This window comes from Arvicola amphibius, chromosome 12 (genome assembly GCF_903992535.2).
Source record: "Arvicola amphibius chromosome 12, mArvAmp1.2, whole genome shotgun sequence".
Classification (NCBI taxonomy): Eukaryota; Metazoa; Chordata; class Mammalia; order Rodentia; family Cricetidae; genus Arvicola; species Arvicola amphibius.
The window spans coordinates 155,321,518-155,338,925 of NC_052058.2; the positions used below are offsets into that span (position 1 = coordinate 155,321,518).

Below are 17,408 nucleotides of genomic sequence, written 5' to 3' on the forward strand. Positions count from 1 at the left end.
AATTAATGGCCAATCTGACACAAAGTAAATTCTCAGAGTTCTGAACATCAGGATTTTTTTTTTAAAGATTTGTTTTTTTGTTTATTTATTGTGTACAAAACATTCTGCCTCCATGTATGCCCACACGCTAGAAGAGGGCACCATATCTCATTACAGATGGTTGTGAGCCACCATGTGGTTGCTGGAAGAGCAGTCAGTGCTCTTAACCACTGAGCCATCTCTCCAGCCCGAACATCAGGATCTTTAATTCCATGTGAGTGAAGATCTCACACACACACACACACACACACACACACAGAGTTGGGGGGAGTTTGTATGCAGAGATAAATAGGAAAGTCACAAAGCAAATAGAAAACACACCTTGACAGAAAACTCTTGGGAAGAAAGCTGCTCACTCTGATGAAAGGAACAGGGACTTAGGTTAAAGTTCCTACTGTACTTGTAGGCTTGATAACTCTCTGCATAGCAGTCCCCAGATCCCTATATGTCGAGTTTTCTTTCCTGCTGTTGCTTGCACTGAAAGACAAAAAGGCCATTGAGTCCTCCTAACATATGGGTAAAATCTCTAAAAATATTTTCCTAGAAAACATACAACACATCATTCCTACATGCTAATCACATCAACATTAAGAAGTGTAATATTATAAACCCCACTTGCCTAGCTACTGCTATTGGAAGTTTCCACAGGCCTGAACGATAAATCTCATCAAAAAGGTCTGTAAGAGCTAGACAGGGACACATGCCCTCTTCAAGTTCAAAGTCAACAAATGAGGCAAGGTGCAGGTGGTCAGTGTATGTGTGTTCATGCCTGAATACTATACTCAGTAGTATCTCTTAAACTTTTGTAAAGAAATTAATAACATCTAACATTGTGGGACTCAGCTATGCTCTTTAGTGTAACTGTTTATTCTTATCCCTATATAGTATGCTCCATGGCATAAAACATTCTCTCATGTTGATGAGGGTTTTGGAATTTTCTCAACTATGACTTCTACAAATACAGTTGTTGGGAATATTATGTAACTTCTGGTTAACATGTGTCCATACTTTGGTTTAGTACATACCTAAGAGTAGAAAAGTTGAATCATGGTGTGGATATTCAACTTCAGCAGAGACCACCAGTTTCCCAAAGCAAATACAAATGCTTACATGTTCCTAGCAGCATAAGTCTCAGGCTATTCCTTGATTCTCCCTACACTGGGCTAAATGATGGCTCCAAAGATACCCATACCCTAACCTCTGAAGCCCTATTTCCCAAATAGAGTAAAAATCTGAGGCCATCTCATCCTTGATTAACCAGGTAAGCCTTTTAAAAGAGAGAGACACAGCAAGCTCTGAGATTTCAGCAGCACTTTCATTTCTGATTTCTGGACTCTAAAATCAAGAGAATGATTTTTCTTTGCTTTTTACTACTTTCCTTCTATTTAATGTCCTTGTGCCCCCATGCCTTGCTGCTTCACCATCACTGGCACTAGCACAGCAGAGGGGATCTGCATGCTGACTGGCTACTGGGCATCTTCTTCTGTCTTCACTGTCTTTCCTGTTGGATGATTCCCCACCACCACCTGATGTTGCCTACTATGTGCCCTGTCTTTTCCATTTTTAATGCGGTTTAATTCTATAAGCTGAAGCTTTGAATGTGTGTTCCCTGGCTGGTGGCAGTGCTTTGGGATGTTGTGGAACCAGGAAGCTGGGCCTGAGGAACAGATTTCTGGGGACAAGTCTTTGAAAGTGATACGAAGTCCCTCATCCTGGGCTTGCACTCCTTGCTTCCTGGTCTGTCATGAAACAAGGGGCCTCTAACACCCTCTTTAATAACATGGACTTCCCTACCATGATGGACTGAGTCATCTGAAACTGTGAGCCAAAACAGATTTTTCTTCCTGAAACTTCTTCCTGTCAGATATCACAGTGATGTAAGTTAACAATGCCCTCGTACTGTTAGGTGGTATTTAATAAGCTATTGTCTATTTCAAGATCATGAAGATATTCCATACTTTTCTTCTAGATTTTGTTATTTTCTCTCTCATTAGTGATTTATATGGACTCAACTTTTAAAATGTAAAATAAGGCAGGACTGAGATTCATGCTTTAGTCATACATAATTACCTCAAAGACACTACTAAAAAGACCATGCCTTGCTGCGAGGCACTATCAGCCTGTCCATATGCTTGTCACTTTGGGGAAGCTGGCTGCCACATCATCAAGACAGACCTATGTGGTAAGCAGTTGAGACCTCCAGCTAACACGCTCTCAAAACTGATATTGACTCTACTACTTTTCTTCAAAAATAAGTCAGTACTTACATACATAAAATCACTCAGTACCCCCTCTATACAAAAGGCAGGGAAATCCACTCAGAGCTCTCCAGTGGCTGCCTCATTTAGACTTTCATATGCTTTTCAAAACAACACACACACCCCAAATATAAAATATGATCTGTAATAGACAAGATCCATACCTATAAGCCCTCTCATTTCCTTCTCTTTGACCTTAAAGTTTTTAAGCCATCCAACTACCACTTCAAGGCAGTCAGAGCAAGGAGTGGCTTTATCTCTTTCCTCCACATCTTTATCGCCTTCATTTCTCACAGCCAACTTAGTTTACAGCCTTTGTGAATGACTGGCTTGCTTAAATTCTTCAGTTCAGTAACATCTTTTTCTAAACCTCTTGGGATTTTGTACAATGACTTTATTATAGATGCAGATACTTTAGGATTCAACCTAACCATTCTGGGCACTACTGGCTACAGTCTACCTTCTAAACCAAGCATGCAAAGCCGACCTGGATTCCCTGAGACCTTTTCTGAGTTTACGAGATCAAAACTACTTTCATGATAATAGCAATTTATAGCCCTATGTAGTATCATGTACCTGTACTTCTAGGTACTGAAAAGCTGGAGCAATGGGATCACTTCCACTTAAATTCAAGGGCAGCCTACACAATATAGAGAAAACCCCATTTCAAAAAAACAAACAACAACAACAACAACAACAACAACAAAACAAGTGTAGCACAGAAACAGTATAACAGTACTGGGAAGGCTAGGTAATATCAGACAGCAAGTTCCAGCACAGACAGGCTGCCTTGTCTCAAACAATAAAACAAAGCACGTGTCTTTTTCTGTGTTGGCATCTGCGCCAGCAGAAGAAGAGAGGATGAAACAGCTGACACCTTAGCAGTGGCACTGAGCTGTGTCAGAAGTGAGTAAACATTTTATCCCTAACCCTTAACATGAAAAAAAAAAAAAACCAGCTCTCTTTAAAATATTCTTCATTTTATGTTCTTAAGGCTCTCCTAGCCCAGGCAGGCCTATGCAGCTATTTAGCTACACATTTAATCTTGCTACCATCCGCTTCCGAAGTGCTAGGATTGCAGGCATGTGCTACTCCTCCAAAACTGTTGCTGGAGATGGAACCCTGGGCTTCGTGCATACTGGGCAATCACTCTTCCAACTTCACTATATCCAGAACCCCTGGAAAGGTCTTATCTCTTCTTAAAAGTTGATCTTGTAGTGGCTAGAGAGAAGGCTACCTGTTTGGGCATGTTGCTCTGATGGAAACCATTACAGAAAACCATAACCAATCAAAATGCAGAACTGTGAAGTCCTAGTGGGTACACCTACAAAACGTTCCTGCCCCTAAAAACTCAAGGAACATTGTAGAAGACAGAGCAGAAAGACTAAAGAGCTAGAATAGTCCTATGGGCTGTGACCCCCACAGGGATTACACATCAGATATTTACATTACAATTCATAACAGCAGCAAAATTATGGTTATAGAATAGCAACAGATAATTTTATGGCTGGCAGTCACCATAACGTGAGGAACTGTATTAGAGGGTCTCAGGATTAGAAAGTTGAAAACCACTGAATTAAGAGATCAGAGAGTTTGTAGTGATTCCTAGTAATGTCAAAAGCTAAGCCTATAAAGTCTCCATGACTCCCCAGAAATGAACTGAATAAGGATGAGAACAATGGACATGCCAAAGTGGATGAAGGACAGCCCACAATGCCTGAACCCTCCACAAAGAACTACAGGCGACTAAGAAATGGTGAGAGCAGGGCAAACAGGCTTCCAGGAGAGAGCACACCAGTTGGTTACTGGATATCACATGGCCAGCTCTGAAACCATAAATACAAGAAATATCACACCCACCAAACAGACTTTATTTAGAAATGAATAAGTGTGTGTGTGTGTGCGTGTGTGCAAAACAACTATCAATGAAGAGGCCATAAATTTGAAAAAGCAAGGTGAGGAGTAATATGGGAGGGTTTGAAGGAAAGAACAAGGAGAAATGATGTAATTATATCATACTCTGATAAATAAAAGGGGAAAAGTGCACTGTTCTTTTTTAAAGATTTATTTTATGCATATAAAGGTATATATGTATATAAGACTATACCACATGCATGTCTGGTGCTTGTAAAGATTAGAAGAGGATGTTGAATCTCCTGTAACTTAGAGTTCAGTATGGCTGTGAGCCACTACAGTGGTCTGAGGGAGAGAGTATGGCCCATAGTCTCATACTTGAATGCTTAATCACCAGGAACTGAAACTATTTGAAAGGATTAGAAAGACTAAGAAGTGTGTCATTGGGGGTGGGCTTTGAGGCTTAAAAAGTGCATGTCAGGCTGTCTGTCTCTGCCTCTTTCTTGGCCTTTGGATCAGCTACTGTTCGAGTTCCATGTGTGCCTCTATGCTTCCATGCGGCCCACCAAGATGACAATGCACTAAACCTCAGAAACTGTGCGGCACCCACTTAAATGCTTTCTTTTACAAGAGTTGCACTGGTCATGGTGTCTCTTCACAGAAGAACAGGGACTAGATTAGCCAGCATATGGGTGCTAGGAGCTGAATCTGAGTAGTTTGCAAGAGCAGCAAGTGATTTTTAACCACTGAGCTATCTCTCCATCCCCAAACAGGAGTTCCTAATAAAACAATAAAATTATTGACTTTATTAAATTTTTGTACAGATTCTGCTTTACTTCCCTTTAACCTTTCCTTTTATAAGATTTCTGGGATAATGGCACATTGGAATAAAGCCTTCCTCATAGTTTCCTGCCCATGTGCCACGGATAAAAGTCACCTTTGGACAGAGTTAAGTTTCATGACTCCCTTTTTAGAGAACAGGCCTGCTGGGGGAACAGACACCTACAAACCCAGAGGGACTGTTACAGCACAGATGCCTATAATCAGCAGTGGTGCCCTTCAGATCAATCAACTAAGAGATGAGTGACAAACAACCTGTCCGTGAGGACAGAAAGAATGAAGACAGAAAAGGGAAACATCAAATTCAAGACACAAACCACTTTCCCCCTAGAGTTTTATTTGAAAATACACTAGACTGATGTTGGCAAACTTTCCCTCTAATCACTAATAATAAATATCAGGCTTTGTGGGCCATATGGTCTCTATTGCAACTCTCCAGTTCTACCTTGGTAATGCAAAGAAGTCACACACAAAAGTTAATTAATGATTGTGTTAACAATAAAAGTTAACAGAGAAGTATTTAGTTAGTGGGCCAGGGTCTGCCAGTTCCTGACCCAGGCACAGTGTATCCAGCAGGCACTCAAGAAAGACCCAGATGAATACACGAATGCTTTCAAAACTTGTTTGGTTAGAAATGTTACTAGGAAAGACACAGCAAGACTCCTTGACAGCAAACCACTTTTTCTTTTTTGTTACAGCTTTATTCAAGAATGATATACTGACCAGTGCTGCCTACTGTTCTGCTGGTTATTATAATGAAATTTTATGCCACAGCTTCTACTTGCAAGGATCAATGTAGAAAGATGAGAATGTGGCTCTATGGTAGGTCACTGGCAAGCATGGGTTCAATCAACAAGGTAGATATTAATGTTTGATGTTCATGTACCTAAAAAGACAATCTACCTTCAAAATTAAAACATCCACAAAACCACAAAGTCCTAACAAGTAACCAAAAAATTTAGGAATATAATCATTTTAACTTCACAGAGGTAAGACAAAGAAGAAGACCACAGAGGTTGAGAAGAGTGGTAGAGCTCTTGCTGACACACACAGGTTCTGGATCTGGTCCCTAGCACCACAAAATAAGCAAGTAAATAACAACATGCATGGCATTTCCAGAGGCTGATTTTTCTTTCAGCAAACATGCAGTCACTTGAAGTAAGGGCTAACAAGTATCACGAGAAGACGCCTGACTACAATTCACTGCAGAACAATTAGATATGCAAGGCCAACTTCATATACAGGGCAACATGGTAAAAAGAACAGACTGTCTTAATTTTAATGCCAGCTTTGATTATGACACTGTCTACTAATGCTGAACCCAGACTCCTCACATGGAGGTAGGTGTGATACCTGTCTTTTCTACAGGGAATTATTCCATCCTACAATTAGAAGGAGCCTTAACGAGCACTGCTCACCACATACTGCCATTCTCTTATATATTTCATGCTGCTTTGAAAAGAATTCAGTGATAAAAATGGATGCTGCACGACATCACAGTAGGTAAAAGTGGGCTGTTAAAGGAAAACAGTAGGGAAAAAACAAGTCAGATGGTGTCTGTGGTTGTTAATCTTCACTGTCAACTTGACTGGATTTAGAATCACCCCACATATACCTCTCAAAGTATCTATTACAAGGGTATTTTAGTGGAAGAAAAACCCACCCTCAAAGTGGGTGGAGCCATTGCATGGATCCCAGACTGCATAAAAAGGAAAAGAAGCAAACAGATCTCCAGCACTCAAGGCTTTCTGCTTCCTGACTATGGACACAATCTGACAACTGCTCCACAGGCCTATCATCGTAACTGTACCCTTCAACTGTCAGTCAACATAAACCCCTCCTTAACTAAGTTGCTTTTGTCAATTTTTATAGATCATAAAATAAAGCATTCATCCATTCCTTCATTGATTCAATGTATATTGACCCAGAGGCTAGCCCTGCTCCAGTAGATGGCCCTAAACCCTTGCACATACTGATGGTACTAGTGGACTGAGGTGAGTTTATAAAAATAAAAGACACATGGGTGAGACAGTTCATTAAAAGCACGTACTGTTCTTCAGTTTGGTTCCCAACAGCCACATCAGATAGCTCACAACTGCCTGTAACTCCAGCTCCAGGGACTTCAATGCTCTCTTCTAGTCTCTATGGGCACCTGTGAGCCTGTGCACATATCCATACATTGACAAGCAACACACACTTACGAAATAAAATAAACCACTGATGGTGAGGTGCATGAAACTAGAAGGGAACAGTTAAGTAGAATGGCAGGAGTTGGAAGGGAGAGAGTATAGGCAGATCGATAATTTACTTTCTCTTTTTGGAAGGTGGGATTTCGAGACAGGGTTTCTCTGTGAAGCAGTCCTGGCTGTCCTGGAACTCCTTTTGTTGAAGAGGTTGGCCTCAAACTCACTGAAATCTATATGCCTCTGCCTCCCAAGTGCTGGGATTAACAGTCTGCATCCATTGCCCGGCAATAATTTTTTTCTTAAAATATTAAAGTTAAATAAAAATTTAAATTTATGTATGTAGTGGTTTGAATGAAAATGGTCCCTACAGACTCATAGGGAGTGGCACTATGACGGCAGGTGTGACCTGTGTTGAAAGAAGTATGTCAACTGGGAGTGGGCTTTAGGGTTTCAAATGTATAAGCCAGGCCCCCTGTGTGTCCCTCTTCCCACTGCCTGCCAATTCAGATGTACAACTCTCAGCTACTCTGTGTGCTTGTGTGCTGCCATGCTTCCTGCTATAATGGACTACCCCACTGAATGTATTCAAGCCCCCAATTCAATGCCTTCTTTTAGAAGACTTTTTCATGGTGTCTCATCACAGCAATAGTAACCCCTAAGACTGTATTACCTTTATTTGTATTTTCTGAGTGACCTGAATGGCATGTGTGTATGGTGGTGGTGGTGGGGATGACAGTGTATGGAAATCAGAGAACAACTGATGGGAATCAGTTTTTTCCTTGCACCATGTGGGTCCTGGGGATCAAACTGAAGCTGTCAGGCTTGGCAGCAGGTGCCTTTAGCTGCTGAGCAATCACAACTGCACAGGGATTCCCTCCCCACCTCAGAAATCAGAAAAGCAACTAAAAGTCACTACATAAAATGCAGTAAGCCTATAGGATCTACCTGCCAATCTGAAGCTAACTGATGCTATTCCTCCTAATAGTTCCTATGAATAATGAGTACTTAAGAGGCACAGTATTCTAAAGAAAAACAAATTACTCAGGAGAAACACTTCTACCTTCACCCAGATAACACAAGTACACTCCATACTGCTTTTACATAGAAAACAATGATATGATCAACAATGCCTATTAAAATAAAACACAGGACTCTAGACTTGTTTTCAGGCATTATTTTCCCAACTACACATTTATAGTACCATAACTAACTTCAGATAACAGCCCATCTATCAGGAGCCAGAATTATAAAAATTTTAAAAATACAACAATGTGCACAGTTTCTGTGAATCTCATCACTTAGGTAATTCTCTATCAGGTTTATGTGGTCAAAATACGCTTTGTTCCACCAAGTATGCAGCAGGAGGGGGCCAGAAAAAGAATAGTGAACAGTGGGGCAAAATGCACCACAAAACTGCTCCAAGTTCAAAAGTGCCTTTTTGGTACTTTTACAAATGTCTGATTTCTATCAAAGATTTGAACAAAGGAGTTCAAATAGCTAAAATGCATTTGGCAGCACTATTCTATGTCCCTAAGCGTCAACCCATAACAACAACAGGTCAAGCAAAGGGAAGGTCAGTCATCAACAGCTTAGAGCATAATAGCACCATCAGACCAGTTAGTTAGACAGCCACCCTAATTTTCTCAATTGAGATGTTTTCATTTAACAGTTTACCAATCCATCCTACATTTTTCAAACTTTACCCCCAGATTAAAAACTGGAGCCAGGCTTGGTTGTGCAAGTCTATAAACCCAGCACTTAGGGGGCTAATAGGCTAATAGGAAAAGTCAGGAGTTCAAGGCCAGCCTGGGCTCGTGAGCCTGCTACCCCTTGAAAGAAAAAAAAAAATGACCAGGGACATAAAACTCTTGCCTAAAAGGTCCAAAGTCCAAATCTTTTGTGTGTGTGTGTGTGGGTGTGGGGGGTGAGGGGGTGGAGTAGGAATTACCAAAAACTGAAAAATCGACATTATATCACTAACCAAATACTGTAGAACACATCACATATCCCTTTCTCAGTCATGTAGCGGTTACACATCGCTCAATGTGCTCCTACTAACATTCCGATGGTCTGCATTACCTACAGTGCTGAGGTCTTGCCAAATTTCTGATAGCAGAGGAAATGCCTACGAACAAGCTACCCAGGCAGAGGAGACAGGACAGCAGATAGAGAAAGCTACCACTGCATTGTATAGAGGCACGGAAAGAAGGGCTAAAACCATCTGGCTAACATTCATTTATTTATTTTGGTTTTTCGAGACAGGGTTTCTCTGTGTAGCTTTGGTGCCTGTCCTGGCACTTACTCTGTAGACTAGGCTGGCCTCAAACTCACAGAGATTCATCTGCCTCTACCTCCCAGGTACTGGGATTAAAGATGTGCACCACCCACCACCACCCTGCTCACCTGACTATTAATAGAAATTCCTAGGATGTGAAACCAGGACAGACTGACTTTATAGTGTTGGCACTTATTCATGGCCACTGGCTCTCCTGTAGGCAAGAAGTTCATGCTGTATAATAAATGCAGAAGCCAAAGGGGCCAAAATAATGTATAAATCTGGGTAAGAGAGTAGCTCAACAAGTGTACATACCTTCCTGGTAAGGTAAACAGGCAAGGCAGCCAAAGAAGAACGCGTACATCTGCCACAAAGACCTGCTGTTGAAGTAGACAGCTAGGCTACTGCACTGTCCTACACACTCTTGACAAGAGTAACACAGAGCAGAAATTCACTTCAGAGTGGCAGAAGCCAGAACTAAACCTGTCACCCATTTACCTAGTTACTTGGCTCCCACAGCCTTCTGGTTACCAGGTATCCCTTTCCTACAGTCTCCTTTCTGCCTAATCTGACCATTAGTTCACCCCAAAGACTTCTTTCATTTTGAGTTTTCTTTATTTCTGACTCTAAAAAGAGAGGAAAGTGTTGGATTCCTGTGTGTGTCTGTGTTTAAAGACCAGTACCAAACTGATCTTGGCTTCACAAGTAAGTGCCAAACATTTGGTTAGAGAGTAAAATGCCTGTTCAATAACCCAGAGCACCAGTGAGGCCTGTCATCCTTAACCAAAGGATCACGGCATCAGCCCTCTGAGCTCCTCAGACTCCACATCTGTGTATCGTCCGACCAGAGCGGGCAGACAGAAGTCTTCATCTTTTAAAGAAATATCTATATTCAATGTGCATCTCCTTGTTCCCTGCTTTGAAGTATAGTCCATTTGTGACAGTTAAGAGAAAGTGACTCATAGTAAACGCAAATACACCAAGCAAACAGCCTGTGCTGCACTGTCTCAGCACAGCTAACTGTAGCCACCCTGCTCCATCCCACGCTTCCAGTCATTCACACACACCACACATTCTTCTAAAGAGAAGGGAATCTAAGTTAGAGCCTCATTCTGAAAACCACCAACAACAACAACAACATTATTAAATTATCAGAAACAATTTTCCATACTAATATCAAACTCCTGAAAAAAATTATGGTTGGCTGGAATTAACTCTAAAATAAACAGCAATCTAAAAGATCATAATCTCTTTCTCCATAAGAAAATTAGTCATGCAGAGTATAACTTAAAGATGTGTGGTCACCAGCATTGTGTTACTATGAACAGTATTTTATGACTAAATACCTACTATCCACTCCACCCTCAAATCCTACCCACCAGAAAAAACGAGGCTTTTAAGTCTTAGCATGCTGACTTAAGTGTATCTTCATGTTCTTTAGAGTTTTTTAAAAGTTAATTTCTATGTCCACTTACATAAAATTACAGGCTTAAGTCTCTACTCACACAGTTGAGGTTGATGAGCAAACAGCTGTCTTGTGTCTTGAGACAGACATTAGCTTCCTGCCTTCCCTATCCTCATAAGCAGCTACTTAAAGTTTGAGTTTTATGCAAGAAAACATTTTAAAGCCTCCAGTGTTTGACTGCAGCAGACTTCAGACTCATTCCTGTAACACATGTAACATGAGACAGAGTTGAGACAGTTAAAGCTTATGTCATCACATTTTAATCATCTAAAAGTTAGAGGAATGCTTTCATAATTTCATGGACACAAAAAAGGGGTATTGAGACTAATAAATGCACTAATATTAACCATAACGTACCAATTCTACACAGGGAGATAGGCTTAGATGAGCAAAAGTTACTTTTTATAATCATTTAACTCAAAGTTAAACTAGATAGTCTTCAATTTTTCTGAAGCTTGGCAATTTATTTAGAGTAACTGCCACATCTTTACAAGTGGTGGATGGAAGGCCTTCAGTTCTCCAAGGACAGCTCCGTCCTACCTCTCAGAGACAGAGGTCCCAGTCCTGTTCTGGCAGCAGGAGGTCCTAGCTATACTTCTGGCAGCACAGGTCCCCAGCCCCTAGAGTATCACCACAGCTATACGTTAAACAAATGAGAGAAGGCTTCTCTGGAAAAAAAAGACTACATTTCTGCAAGAATTATGTAATCCTACTCAAACTAAACTTTGAAAGCAAAACACAAAACCAAAATGTTTAGAAATAATTACAGTTATGATAAACTCCTATCTCCATTTCATCAGTGTATACTTAGACAGCCATGATGACATTTTACACCGCAGAAACAAACAGAAAGATTTTAGTTAGCAGATTCCATTTATTTAAAACAATTATACTCCTAGATAAAAATGATGTATTATTTGAAATTCTGAAGCAGGAACTAATAAGATGAGTCAGCGGTAAGGGCCCTTGCAGCCAAGCCTGAAGACTTGAGTTGGTTTCCTGGAGTCTTCTGATGGAAAGAGCTGACTCAGGTTGTCCGTGGACCTCCACGTGCATGCCATGGCACATATGTGCCCTCCTCCACCTGTGCCCTCCATATAAATGAATTATTGCAAGAAAACTGATGCGGGGTACTGTTAACAGGATTACTGCCCATACATTTATCCAATCTATTTAAAATTCTGGCATCTGAACTTGTCCCCTGGCTTCAGAAACATGTACATACAACCACAAAAAACAACAACAACCAAAGAACATTCTGACTAGAATACAATAATGCTTTGGATAAAGTACTAATGGAACTCAGACCCTCCTAAGAAGCACACAAGGAATTTATATGGTTGCAGTAGTTTTCTATAAGCTTAGGTTTACAATATTTAAAAAATACTTGAAGCTGATATTCTGATGATCCCCAGCACTGAGTTGTGGAGGCCCAAAAGTGTGAGCTTATTTCCACCATGTGTAAAGGTCAGATTTTTGTTTTGTTTATTTTTTGAGACAGGGTTTCTCTGCGTCCTCAGTTTCTCAGTTTCTGGCTGTTCTCACTCAGATATCTGCCTGCCTCCGCCTCCTGAGTTCTGGGATTAAAGATGTGCACTACCACTGCCTGCCTGAGTTCTTGTATTTTACAATTATGTTTGGATATTTAAAAATACATTTCACGTCTTTTAAAGTTTAAAATGTGACTTACACACAAAACACTACAAACGGTTAAAAAGCAAGTGATATGAAAATACTATAAAAGCTGTTTTATAAAGACTAGCCCTTCAAGGTCAACAATTATTCTCAAGTCTACGGGAGTTAAGAATATTAGTACTGTCCAGACACATACATACTCTGGGTTAATCATCGCCCTGAACACAAATCATTCACTAGGTGAGATGTGCAGTCTTGAAGAAAATAAACTGCAAGACCAATCCAGCTGTGTAGACAATAAGCCCCTCTCTGTCTTAACCAGTTACAATTCCACGTAAATGTTAAATTCCACCACTCACCTAATAGCAACAAAGGTAGTAACAGAGCTCTTAAACACATTCATCAAGTTTCTTCAGAGCTTCTAATTCTAACAATGACCAAACTTCTTCCCTATGATGAGTCCTCTGACCTTTCTCCTGGCTGGCTATTATCTCACAAGTGCTATGTGCTGGTAGTGAGATAAATTTGTGTGGAGAAAGCTAAATACAGAATCATTGACATTTCTCAAAAAGAAAGAAGTAGATACTGTGTTCTACTCTGTGCCATTCAACCCATTACACTTTGAGCCCGTCTTGTTCATGACTGCATGGCACTTCTGGTTTCTAGCCTACCTGTTTAAACGTGTTTTAACAGACACATTAGAGTCTGTGTGATGGGATAATACCTGACTTGCATTTCTGAACAACACAAAAACTTTGACCCCCTACACATCAAGTACACCAAATACAATCACTCTCACAAAACTCAAGTTATCAATGTCTTTTCCACCATTACCTTTGTAGAATCAATAGCAGAATGATCTAATAGTATAGCATACACTAACTCCTTTCTTTCTTCTTGATCATTACATAACCAGCAGAAAGTTAAAATTTTAAACTATGACAGCCTAAATGTAGTACAGTAGATGAAAGTCCTGGGTTGGCAAGATTTTTGGATCTATGCTATATTCTCTCTCTTCAAAAATTGAATAGTACCCAAAAGTCACTTAAGGAAAAAAAAATCAAGTAGTCTCCTTCCCATCCATTACAACTCAGTGTGTGCATTTTCACTGTTTCTAATCACACCACCTTTACAAACTTCAAAGTTTTCTTTAATCAGAAAAAAAAGTAGAACCATCTTATCTCTCAAACTACTGAACAGTCCCTTAGACTGATCTGCCCTGACCTGTCTCAACACTGTGTGGCCATAACCTTGACAACTCAAGTTCCGGGCCTAGGAAGACCTGATAGGCCAAACTCTGTCACAGATCAGCCTTTTCTCTTCTCATTTGTTTGTGGTTAGAAAAGCCACAAAATGAACCATTAGGTACTAGGCTCCCTGAAGTCAGCTAGCACCCAATTTCCACTTACTAGCACGGGGCTCAATAACAGTTCTTTATTGGATTTTAACTAAAAATTCACTAGACTCAAACATTGGACTCAATACAAGGAAGTCAAAAAATCTAAGGCCTACCTTTAAATTGGCTAGATCCAAAGATTAAAGAGATGACTTAGTAGGTTTAGTGTGTAAGACCTGAGTTCATCCCCTGAAACCCATGTTTAAAAAGCTAGATGTGATAGTTTACGCCTGTAATCTCAGCATTCTTATGGAAGTTCATGGGCCAGATAGTGGAGCCCAGAGTGAGATAAACAAGACAGACTGCTTCAAGAAGGTAGACAAGAACCAACTCCCAAAAGGTATACTGACCTCTACACAAAACTGTCCACCAATAAATAAATTAATAATGAAAGTCACAAAGTTGTCCTACTATTATTATTTAAAATAAAGGAGAACGGGAGTCAAACGTTCAAAGGGATGAAATTTAAGCACTAGGGACTTTCTGAAGTGGTGACTGAAAGTCTTCTAATTGTGACCGTGAGATGGTGTCTAACGCCAGAATCAAAAGATCAGAGAAGCAAACCATGTGACCTCCCACTCAAAGCTAGTTCTCAGGAATTCTTAAGATTCATGAATCATAAAGGGAAAGATAACATTTAGCACAAAACACAACAAGTCCGTATTTATAGTAGAAATAAAAATGGTTTTAAATGACTGTAATGGTGATAACCTCAAATTCTTTCAGTCTACTAACAGCTCAAAGTACTCGTCTCCACAAGATATCCTTCAGGCTAGTTAACCCTTAATTTCAGAAACTTTCATGCAGAACCAGAGAGATGGTGCACTGAGTAAAAAAAAAGCACTTGTTGCACAAGCCCGTGGATCCAAGTTTAGTGGACAGAGAACTGACTACCATCTGGTAGTCCTCTGCCTCCACACATCACACACAAAATAATCAATAAAATGTAAAACAAGCATACTCGTGCTGAAAGACTCCCAGTATGGGGAGACTCTCACTCAAGTCTCAGAATAACATGACCCCCCCAACTCACGAGAGACACCCTAGCTGCAATCACACGTCACAAGGGGGCAACTCCCTGTTTCTCAAGATTACAACCTAACTTTATCTTCAGCTAGTTCCTGAAACACAGTCACTGACCGGCTAATCCTAAATTTCTGATTCTTCTCTCCCTGCTTAGATTTTTGGCTCTATTTTTTCTTGCTGGGGCGGGGGGGGGGGGTTGTCTGGATTTATCCAGGTATTTCAGTGCAGATGTTATATTCAAAAACAGGTGTTTACTGAATGTTGGCTCACACTATCAGGGAGGCTGGGCTGAGGCAGGAAGGTTGCGAAAAGTTTATGATCAACTTGTGCTGCATAGTGAAATTCTGTCTTAAAGTAACACAAGAAAGAATAAATAGTAGAAGGAAAGAATCTATGTTTAATAGATTCAAATTTTCACTGCCATTATTTGTTTGTAATATGTCTCACTAAGTAGCATAGGGTGGCCTTGAACTACTAAGCCATCTGCCTAAGCCTTTGGAGTGCTGAGATAGGCATGCAATCACTATGCCTAGCTAATGCCAGCTCTTAAAAGTTGTCTTTTCTTTTGAGTTACTGCATTCCCAAAGGAATTCTCTTAAGGGTGAACAAACAAAACAAAACCTCCATTGTAAAGTTTAAGAAAGAGGACTTGTGATTTTAGTATTAATAAATGCTTTTGGTTAGCTAGGATAAGAATGTGCTGGGGCTGGGATGTAGCTAAATAGGTAAAGTCTTCTATCTGCACTGATGAAACCCTGAGCTTAACCCCAAGCACAACATAAACTGGGCACAGTGGCACACACTTGAAATCCCAGTATTTTGGAGGGAGGGTCAGAAGCTCAAGGTCATTCTGTTCAGTCAGTTCGAGGGCATCCACCTAAGACACCACCTTTAAAAAATGTGACTTTTACCATAACCATAAGTAGCTGGTGGGGCAAACTGTATTTATCACCATCTTACTATTTAGAGGAAAGACACTTAGATCTTTATGTGAATGCTCAGATTAACAATTTTACGGGAAATTAGGTAAAAAAAAAATTACGGAGGTAGAGATTAAAGCATATATGGGGAAGTTACCTAGATGGTCCGTCTTGAACTGATGCATAAGTACTCTCTTGCTACGGTGACAATGGTCCACTTCATATGCTCTGTTCTGAACTACTGGACAGACACTGTGATATTAAAAGAGGCATAAGGACTTCCAAATTCAACACTGCAGAGAAAAATGCTGCTCTCAAAACTGCCAGAACCAAGATGAGAAAAAGTAAAAGGAAGAAATGGTCTCCTGCAAATAGCACCACTGTGAAGTCAGCTGCGACTAGTAGGTAAGTGGTGTTCTGGATGGGAATATACAAGAGCTCCTCTCTGAGAGCTTCCTCTGAAAAATCAGCATTGACTAGACAGCTGACAGAATTCTCGAAATCACCTTAAGTTTGAGGAATCACAATTTTCATCAAGTCACATATGGCTCTTATTTAGTCCACCAGACTTATGAAAAATGTCTAATTTGTAAACTAACCAGGAAAGCCAGTGCTCTCCGGTGTGGGTACCACAGCTGAGGTTAAGCTGGAAAAGCTGTGGTACACAGGAAAACTCTTGGGGAGAAAAAACTCCGAGCTTCATTTACTCTCTCTACCCCAACTATTTCCAGAGAGTGATAGCCTGCTCCACATGAGAATGCTTCTCTCCTACAGTGGGAGGAGACAGAAAGGTCTGCTACATCAAGAGAGCAGCCAGAGGCCTGGGTGCTCCGCTCTCCCAGCTCTTTCTTTGGTTGGCATAATGCATCAGAATTTCACAGAACGCAGTTACAAAAGACCTGTGTTTGGATTATTTCAAGACATTCACATTTTGCAGGAATGAGAATGTCTATCTTTAAGTCAGTTCTTTTCCTGCCTTTCTCTCTCGAAACTATAAAACCAAATTCTTTTTTAATTAATCAATTAATTAATTAATTAATTATGTATTCAGTATTCTATCTGTGTGTATGCCTGCAGGCCACAAGAGGGCACCAGACCTCATTACAGATGGTTGTGAGCCACCATGTGGTTGCTGGGAATTGAACTCAGGACCTTTGGAAGAGCAGGCAATGCTCTTAACCACTGAGCCATCTTGCCAGGCCCCTATAAAACCAAATTCTATGAAGTCCATGAGAAGGGTGGATTGCCCAGTCAGAAAATGACATAGCTCAAGGAAATGAGGTGTCTCAGTTAGGCTTTCTATTGCTATAACACCACGGCCAATGGCAAGTTGAAGGGTGTTTATTTGGCTTATGAGTCCACATCACATTATTCATCACTGAAGAAAGTCAGGGCAGGAACTCAAACAGAACAGGAACCTGGAGACAGGAACTAATTCCGAGGCCACGGAGGGGTACTGCTCCTCACGGCTTGTTCAACCTGCCTTCTTATAGCACCCAGCCAGGGGTGGCATC

General features: G+C 40.6%; 1 protein-coding gene across 7 annotated transcripts in view; it reads right to left on the bottom strand.

Annotated features, from left to right (window-relative positions):
• Zfand6 (zinc finger AN1-type containing 6) overlaps positions 1-17,408 on the bottom strand; it is a 64,038-nt gene that overhangs the window by 21,260 nt on the left and 25,370 nt on the right. The window contains exons 2-3 of one of the 7 annotated variants that reach the window (XM_038313529.2): positions 10,958-11,118; positions 361-516 (exon numbers count right to left, since the gene is read on the bottom strand). The exons of 4 other annotated variants lie outside the window; for them this stretch is intronic. The gene's annotated coding sequence lies outside the window, so the exon portion shown is untranslated. The remainder of the gene's footprint in view (positions 1-360; positions 517-10,957; positions 11,119-17,408) is intronic. 2 more of the 7 variants (XM_038313530.2, XM_038313528.2) reach the window with 2 other exon arrangements.